The sequence below is a fragment of the Kogia breviceps genome, chromosome 17, assembly GCF_026419965.1.
Source record: "Kogia breviceps isolate mKogBre1 chromosome 17, mKogBre1 haplotype 1, whole genome shotgun sequence".
In the NCBI taxonomy this organism is placed as follows: Eukaryota; Metazoa; Chordata; class Mammalia; order Artiodactyla; family Physeteridae; genus Kogia; species Kogia breviceps.
This window is the reverse complement of record NC_081326.1, coordinates 26,379,096-26,387,747: the sequence shown is the minus strand read 5'-3', so window position 1 is coordinate 26,387,747 and position 8,652 is coordinate 26,379,096. Positions and strand designations below refer to the sequence as shown.

Here is an 8,652-nt window from a genome sequence, read left to right as displayed (position 1 = left end):
TGAATAACTGATTAAGTCCACACATCAACCACTTTCCTTATCAGGCTCACATGCTCTGGGGCCACTATACACTTATCCTAATCTCTACCAGGCCAGGTACCAGACAACTAGGGGACAAGCCCATGCCCCAGGGCCTGCCAAAATTATTAAAATTAGCCAATCCATAGAGAGCCTGAGAAACCTAGCTAACCCCACCCTGCTTGCCATACATAACCTGCCCCTACAGCTCAAACTTGCTGTTACATTGTCTCCAGGTGCAACCCACTGCACATCCCTGCCTCGCAGCCTTCTCTCCTTCGGAGTTGTAAGTAACAAAAAGTTCTGCCTTTCAGTGTGTTGTGCCCCACCACCAAAGGAATCTTTAAATCTTATAAAATATAGTTCTACATAGGCTTTAATTACCATTTAATGTATTAAAGCTACCAAGTTTAAAAACTACTTTTTCTAAAGCTTTTGTATTTTTAGGTGGAAAATACAAATTATACTTAATCCTTGATGAATATTCAATCCAATGCTAATTCCCCTAAACATACAATGGAATTGATAGGCCTGGTTAACTAAAAGTTGCTTTAAATATTTTAAAATATATGAATTATAAATTTAGTTTATTGGAGTCTCTCAAATATTTCAAATGCCTGGCATGTTAGTCTTTTACACACTTGACAAGTTAAAGGCCAGGGTAGGTGTGGGGGACGGGCTTTTCTAATAATTAAAGTAACTCTGGTAAAAGTAATAAATAAAATGTATGCATTAGTAAATTATGTTCTCTTAAATGTTTAAACACTGTACAAACTTAAGAAAGTTCTCTTATACCTTTGAAATAAAATGTCTCATATATATAATATCCTAAAATGTCAAGTTCTATTAACTGTTTTGAGCACTTTAAAAATAATATTTCATAGATCATTCCAATGGTTAAAGTATTCCTAAACTCAATACAAACATGTTAATACTATAGGTTTGATTAATTTCAACTTTACTGTTTTCACAGTTTTACATAATCACCGACTAAAATAGAGAGAAGAGACATATGATCTTATTCGGCTGAGGTTACTGTATCAGAAGATCAGGGTCAAGGTTGAAATGTCAATTAAAGAATTTGAGAGAGGAGCAGGGACACAGTTAGGTATTACCCAGGACCAGGGGGCCTCCTCATGAGCCAAAGGTCAACATGTGGGTGTGTCCTTGAGGCAATGGAACTTTTCAAGTTCACACCATTTTGTACAACCTTGTACATTATGTGTATCATTCCCCAGTTTTTAATGTTAATTTCTTTTACAACTTTTAATTGTCTGATTTGTTCGTTGATACTCCCTCTACAGGCTAATATTCTTCACCACTTGACTAAATGTATCTCTTTATTGCGTGATTGGAGTCTGCATGTTTTTATACTTTATGTATCTTGTTCATTATTGACAACCCTATTGCCATTTTATTTATTCCCTACCTGATTAACACAATCGATTTGATACTTATTTTAGAATATTACCTCTAGGGTTGCATCGAGCTCATGATCTGTAGCTCACCTACATACACCCTTCCGTCTCTGGGGTTTGGGCTAGCAGGTACCAGGATACGGTCATCGTGCGGGAGTCTCCACTGTACCTTGGAGTTCCTGGCTGCGGTTCATCCATCTTATCCAAACATTCCTTCAATACCATGCATCTTATACCTCTTGAAAAGACACAAATTCATTGAAAGCATGGAGCTCTTGCCTTGGGAACTTTTGCCTATTTTATTCTTTACTTCTGTCATGCCGACATTTGTTTTAATCTTTTAATTTGTTGTAAATATGTGTTCTAAACATAACTCTTTTTTTAAAAAAGGAGTAAACAGATCTTTTATGGCACCATTGGGCAGGATAAGGCAGGTGGGCAAGATATGGAATTAGAGGTGCTTAGTGTTAATTTTCTGAAAGTGGAGATGAAAGTCTTGAAATACGACAGTGCTATCCTGGTAAAGGTCAGCACGAGGTAGGTGAATTCCTCCAAAGCCTTTCTTGACCCAGCCTCTTTTATGTGTCCTTTGTTGGTGTGACTTTATTGTCTAGTTAGGTTTCTCTTGTTGCCTTTGCCTCACTACTTTATAACTGTCTGCGGTGGAATAGTATTGTTCTGAGAAGCAAAAACATTTGAGACTTGGGTAGAGGTGGTGTTAATGTGAAAATATGATGCTTAAGCTTCAGGACACTCCACTTGCTTGAACCCACTTCCACGATCCTGGAAAGGCCCTAGAAATGTCTTCAGGTGGTCATATGTTTATATAAAATTTACAAAAGATATTTAACCAGAATTATACTTTGACATCTCACCATCATCAGGTTTCCTGTGTCAGATGTTGTTAGAGAGGCTACAGGTATTTTGAGATCCAGATGAGGGAATGTTGAATTTTAGTTTGGGTTTAATGAGATATATTTATGTGGTTCACAGTCATTTCTTATTTTGATAATGTATTGCTAGCCATTATGGTAGCATCCACTATGCCAAAACAAACATGCAGAGCCCAAAGTCTTATCAAAATGCAAAAGTGTTCTAACAGCTCCCAGCTCTGGAAATTGGTAAACTGTGGAAGAGAGACTGTGAAATGTAGACACAGAGCAGACTGTCGGAAAAAAATTTCAATCACCAAATACATAAAATTGTAGACAGAAAATTTGCTTCTCATCCTAGTCAAGACAGAAATTTTTTCCTCTTAGGAATAGATCTGATAGTGCTTTATATACAATTAAAACCACATCATATTTTTTGATGGGAATAATACAAAATTAAATTTATGAGAATCCTGCTTGTAAGGCACAAATGTGAAGCAGAACTTCAAATGTGTGTGAAGTTTTATGAATCCCATTATCAATAACAAAAAACAAATTTTAATCAACGAGGCTGGAAAACTAAATTATCTTTCTATTCTCTCTATAGAAAATGATATACTCTTTGTCATATAAAGAGGTAACTGAAGGTTATGAAACAAAAATATAAGGAAAAGGTATTACAGAGTTGTATCAGGCAGTTTAATATAAAATATTGTATTATTTTTCTGGATTTTGTGATGCTTTGATATTTGCTAATTTTTTTAATGTTTGTTATGATTTTTTTGTCCTAAATAGATATTCACCTTAGTAACTAATTTTTATTATTAATTTTGTATTTTTGTGTGTGAAAAATTAAATTTACCATTTTAACCATTTTAGGTGTACATTTCTGTGGAATTAAGTACATCGCATTATTGTACACCTGTCACCACTGTATCCATCTCCAGACCTTTTTCATCTTCTCAACCTGAAACTCCATATCCATTAAACAATAACTCCCTAATTGCTCTTCCCTCAGCCCCTGGTACCACTATTGTACTTTTCAGCTCTGTGAATTTGACTATTCTATGTACCTCTTATTAGTGGAATTATATTTGTATTATTCCTTTGTCCTTTTGTGTCTGGCTTTTTTCACTTAGCATAGTCTTCAAGATTCACCTGTGTTGTATCATTCCTTTTAAAGGCTGAATAACAATCTATTGTATGTATACACTATGTTTTGCTTATCCATTCATCTGTCAACAGACGTGTGGGTTGTTTCTACCTTTTGGCAATTGTGAATAACGCTGCTATGAACATGGGTGTACAAATATCTGTTCAAGTCCCTGCTTTCAATTATTTTAGGTTTATACCCAGAAGTGGAATTGCTAGATCATATGGTAGCTCTATATTTAATATTTTAGGAACCACCATACCATTTTCTACAGTGGCTGCACATTTTATATTCCCACAAACAATGTACAGAGGTTCCAATTTCTCCACGTCATTGCCAACACTTGTTATTTTCTGTTTTTTTGGTTTTGTTTTGCTTGGCTTTTGATAATAGCCAACTAATGGGTATGAAGGGTATTTCATATTTCAGAGGGTCCCCAAAACTTGGGTTTTCCCTGGACTCAGGTCTGAATTTCAGTTCCACTATGGTATATGGTCAATTTACTCAATTTCTCTATGTTTTTTGTTTTCTTATTTATAAAATGAGGGTAATAATAAGCCAGCCTCTAGAATTGTTTTGAAGATTTGGTGAAGTAATATATGTGACACCCTTAACACAGTGCCTACACTTAGAAAGTAGCAGTACTTTTACTATTATTTATTTACACATCTTTCTCCTGTACTATATTTGAGCTCCTCACTCATATTTTTATCTATAAAACCTAGCTTGGGGCCTGACACACAGTCAGCGTTTAACAAATATTTCATGGTTGAGCTTATATTAGTCTGTAGAACACAGGTCACAATTCTTTTAGCCACTGTGAATATAGGAGTTTAAAAGTTCCTCAGTGCAGAACTGAAAGTACATATCAGAATTTTGCTGCTCTGTAATTCACTCTATGCAATTAAGGTCTTATCAATATAGTAAACTCTGTATTGTTCTCCTTCTCTAATGCTCACTCATGCTCAGCAAATAGTTTTATTTTTCCTCATAAAGTTATAAGTCAAAGAGCCTCTCTGGGTATTACTTTAGACAAATATTTGTCCTGGGTGGACTCTACCAGATTATTGCTCACAAGATTTTGGTGCCCCAAGGGCAGATGAGATAAGTAGCATATGTTTTAGCGTACCACCTCAGCTGAGTTGATTTCTGCTTGGGTGCACTATATGTGACACAAAAGCCTACAAGATTTGGGAATCCCATTCCTAGGTGGGCCTTAGGGTTCATAAAACCCTAAAACTGTATTTGAAATTGAGGAAGGTATGTGAGTCTGAGAATATGTACAGACATAGATAGGACTTTTATCAGAATCTCAAAGGAGTTCATGACCAAAAAGGATTAAAAATGACAAATCTAGAAAACCTGGGGCACCTGACCCATTATCAAGTCAGAGTCTGAAGTTTAGGGAAAAAAATAGAGCTCTTTATACAAATTGTGATTTAGGTTCAGGTCTTAGGCAAGATAGGACTAAGCCACAGAATCAGCTCCCAGCCCTAAGTGTCATTGAAACTGGAGGGATAATTTAAATCTCCTTTAAACTCCCTCTACCTACACATGAGATTGGTCCAGAGCCTGTAGATTGATGCTAAAGATGGTAATAAAGTCATAATAGTTGGGGGCTATTCAAAGAACATGCAGGGATCACAAAGTAAACATAACTTCCAATCAGTAAGGAATATAATAACATGAGTAATGGATGGAGGATGAATGGAGGAAGTTGAGATCAATCCATCACAGTGCCAGGGTGCCCATTCATTTCCTCTTCAGGTAGAGGCTGAGACTATGCTTTTTAAAAAGAATATTGTTCACTTGTTTCCTGTCAAGTACAACCTTTGCAGCATCTCAAATTGGGGTACCTATTACAATGTGAGGGATCCTGAGAAGTGGCTGTGGCCAAAAATCTCTCCTCTAGCCTGTGCTAGTCCATGAAAATGCTGTTGAAAATATATTCTTTCACTTGAGTTTAAAATCACTACATAAAATGCAGATGTGACTGAAAGAAGTTAACGTATTAAACCATTTTCTTTCATTAACACACTGATGTGAATTCATTTCAAGATGGTTAACTTGCTAAAGTTAGACAAACTTGGATACAGGGTTGGAAGGTAGAGACATGTGTCCTAGCCAGTCCAATGTCCAAAGTAGGATAGACAAGAGGTAGTATTAGAAAACCATAAACTTGGAAAAGAGAGAATACCATGAAAGATAAAATGGAAGTGAACAAGGAAGTAGGACGGCAAAGCCATTTCACAAATGTGTCAACAAACTGCAATCTTGACCTCTGGTTTCCCTAAAGTAAGAGCTTTCACAAAGTAAACATGTTATTTTAAAGTGTATCTGAGTTGGCCATGCAATTATGATGTACAGTTTAATTGGAACAGGGGAGAACCTCAGAGGGAAAAGCACAGAGACCAGAGTACATACAAGGCTGTGAGAGAGAAGAAAAGTGACTACTTGCTTCAAAATATTCTTAGCTGTCCTGGTCTGCCACTGAGCTGCAGCCTTCAAACTCAAACTGCAAGGGAAGCATTTTCTGAGCCTCCTTGGAGAAAACCCATGACCCCAAAATTCTCCCGTTAAAGCTCTGTCCAGAGACTTGGTACTGGCTCAAGGAGAAAGTCAGATTTAGTTTCTGGGAGGCAGGACCTTGTTGGAAAAGTTGTAAGATTGACATGATGGTGACGAGCCTGGAACTTCCTGGTTTGATGCATAGCTATTGGACCATTTTAGGAACAGGACACTACCCACCCCCCAAAATTACATAATTATATCTATCTGGAGTTTTCTAACATGCTTCTCTTTTTCAAAAACAGTTAAATTTTAAGCAAAACAGAGGGTGAGTCTTGAAAAAATTATAGGGAAACCCAAAAGAGCTTACTGTGCATGTCAACTGCCTCAGTTAGAATAAAACACAATCATCAAAAGGGTATTTATGTTTGTTTTATAGAAATAAAATGGAAAAAATACTTCCATATGCTTAAAGCAGTTATGTACCACAACTAAAGACAGAAAGGATTTTTTTAAATTACAAATGCAATTCACAAATAATCTGCCTTCTTTTCCTTCCAATACTCTGTGTTTTTATTTATTTTCTAATTTCAGTAGCTGTAACAGTTGAGTCCTTCATCTCCTATTCTTTCCAATCATATTCTCTTCAAGGCAACAAACGTTACCAAGTTGCTGTTTTTCTGCTCACTCTTCAATGAATGCATAAGCATGTATACATGCAAAAAATATGTTATATACAAAATCAGGATCATATTATGCTGTTGCTCTGCAATTCACTTTTTACACTTAAAATATTACAAGCACAGTTGCCTAGGATCATTATTTCAGTCTTTAGGCTATTTTGAAATGCCTTCTCTTACAAACTCTGATTCAATTAGTGTCCTTATACTTCAAATTATTTTGGTCAATTCTTCAGTATCATAGAGTTCTAAACATGAGATTTAGGAACCCAAGTCTATATCTATTTATAATTCAAATGAGTATACAAAGTAGTGATTGTACCACTTTATGCTTCCGTAAGGAATATTATCAATGCTTTGCATTTTACCCCCCATTCTTTTGGTTTCTCATTGCTTTGAATTTCATTTTCCTACACAATGGTTACATAGAGAGTCTTTTCACACACTATTGCCTATTGGTGAGCAGAGTCTAAAAACTCTTCTTTTGCATGCAAAAGGCAAAAACACCTTTTTGTGTTTTGTGAGAAAGGGCATGGTGGGCTTCTCCCCTTCTCAACTGTGTGCATTAGCAAATTCTGCACAAAGTTGCAGTTTTTCCCCAGAGCTTCTAGAGTTGACCTCCAAGAAGCAGTCTTCACACTGGAAACTGGCTGAGCAAATTTTCTCCAAAGACCAAGGGGGATCCACTGGGCTTAACTGGTTGTCCCCACACTGGGAGCCAAAGTTTCTGAGTTTCTCACCCTAGTACATCAAGCCTTTTTCCAGCCAGAAGCCACTGCCTTCCCCAGTTCTGTAAACACTGATGGCCATGTTCGTGTGTGTTCTTAAGACTTTGTATTTTGGAGGCCCACAGACATTGCTTATCAACTGGTTGAATCTTGCCAGCAAGGCATTGACAAGGAGAGGGGGTCATGGATTTGCAATCAGATGTTCATCTTTCCCAATTTTTTGTGTCTTCTTCATCTGTGTGCTAAGAGATTATGGCCACAGTTGTTCTCCATGAACTTAAAAACAAATGAACAAGTCCAGGCTGTATTGAAGGTGAAGAGGAGAAAATTTTTTAAATATTAAAAGTGGATCAACCCTTTATGTATTTATCTAGAATAAAACCCACACAACGTCTATTAAGTGATTTACCAATTCTTGCAAATGTTAATCTTAAAGTAATACCCGGTGTATGGATGGGTGCAGGACACTGTGACATGAAGACCATATTTGGCTTCCCTGACCTGCAATGTAAAAAATTCCTTTTACCATAATAATATTAGGGAGGCTGTGTCCAACCAAGCAGGATTCACTTTCTTAAATCATAGAGGTTTATCATGTCAGGTAAAGTTTCAGAATCATTTAGCCTCACTTTTCATCATCCATTATGGTGGATCCTAAGCTATCTACTTCTAGATTTATGTGTCCTTAATTTTTTCATGTGGCTCCAAAATGAGGCACCTGTAAGTTTACACCCCAGATAATCCTCTGTTTCTGGAATATAGAAGTTATTCTTTTTCATAACAGATGTAATATAGTCTCTCAAGCAGATATTATGACTCAATTTAGAGATCATCACCATTGTACAGGCTGAAGACAATCTAATAAATCATCCTGCTTCATGAAGTTCAGCTGCACTTCTGAGGCCAGAGTCTTCCTGGACCCCCTGCCCCATCTGTACACCTACCTCCCCATCACTTCTTGGATCTCTTAGCTGTTGTGACTTTTCTCATCCACCTCTTAGCCAAAGAGGGAGGGCAGAAGGTTGCCTTCAGAGCCAAGTAGCAGCTGTTGCTGCCAGTACCATGACCAGAAGCTGTGGACCCACCCTCCCCAGCCTTCTCTAGCTGTTCTGTCACCACATACCCCTTGGCTGGCACAGTGGGGTGGCCAATATTCAGGCTAATATGATACTTTACCTCTGTCACAGTTTATGACATATTAAAAATTGAAACATTTATTCTCCAGTTAGGAGGTTTCAGGTTTCTGGTACTAAGATTAGACCAAGTCTTAGGTAA

At 37.0% G+C, this 8,652-nt stretch overlaps 1 protein-coding gene across 2 annotated transcripts in view; it reads left to right on the top strand.

Annotated features, from left to right (window-relative positions):
• Nucleotides 1-235: 235 nt before the first annotated feature.
• The window catches only part of CA1 (carbonic anhydrase 1), a 47,858-nt gene continuing 39,441 nt past the window's right edge, over nucleotides 236-8,652 (top strand). The window contains exon 1 of one of the 2 annotated variants that reach the window (XM_067017013.1): nucleotides 236-304. The gene's annotated coding sequence lies outside the window, so the exon portion shown is untranslated. The remainder of the gene's footprint in view (nucleotides 305-8,652) is intronic. The other variant, XM_059042691.2, reaches the window with a different exon arrangement.